Source organism: Charadrius vociferus, unplaced genomic scaffold (assembly GCF_000708025.1).
Source record: "Charadrius vociferus isolate BGI_N301 unplaced genomic scaffold, ASM70802v2 scaffold14, whole genome shotgun sequence".
In the NCBI taxonomy this organism is placed as follows: Eukaryota; Metazoa; Chordata; class Aves; order Charadriiformes; family Charadriidae; genus Charadrius; species Charadrius vociferus.
The window spans coordinates 8,360,597-8,361,530 of NW_009648876.1; positions in this window are offsets into that span (position 1 = coordinate 8,360,597).

Below are 934 nucleotides of genomic sequence, written 5' to 3' on the forward strand. Positions count from 1 at the left end.
CCCCGCCCCTGCCCGGCGCCCCCCGCTCCCAGTGACCTCGGGGCGGGGGACCGGGCTCGGCGCTCCGGGCTGCGAGCAGGGGGACTCGGCTCCGCGCTCCCCAAAGCCCTCCGAACCCCGATCCCCCGACCCCCGAGCTAAACCTAGCCCTTCAGACGGGGCTGCCGTCCTACGTGGATGGTGACGGTGATATTTCTTTTCTGGTGCTTTACGTTTAGAAACCATGTGAGTCAGCGCGCCGAGACATAACCCTACAGGCACCCAATAAATGCGGACAGAGGCTTTAATGCGGATCCACCGATATTAACCTCCACTTGGCAAACATCAGGTGAGTCACTGGAACCATTTTGTATCTTTACTGTGGAAAACCTCCAGCCCAGAAGGCTCCTTTGGAAGCCTTCTCTGGTGCCAGGTACCCAAGAGCAGCAATAATAAGTAGCGGGTATCTCATTACCAACTTCTTGCTCATTAACCTGATTTCTCGCAAAGAACAGAGAAGGAGGAATCTACACAGTCTGGTAAAAGCTAAAAAGGGGCAACACCGATAAAACAAATTGTCATTTGACAACGTTGTTTATTATTATGGAGAGAATCCCTAAGGATTTGCAGACGGATCATTTTCTGTTTCTTCTCCTGCCCTGTGCGGCTCTTCGAGCTTGTATCAAGACCACAGACTTTTCTTGGGTTTCTCTGCTTTGTCCTTTATGAATTTGTTCCTACACAGCTACTAGAACTCTTATCACCTGATAGTAAAAAAACCGACAAAACAAAAATCTCCCACCAACCAACCAATCAACCAACAAACCCCAAACCCAAATAACTTTCCGGGCAATGGGAATTTGGAGGGGAAATAAAGTTTCTTGGGATTTTGAAAAAGGCTTGGGTATCATACCACACAAACTAAAATACACATCTGTGTCTGAATTTCTGCTTG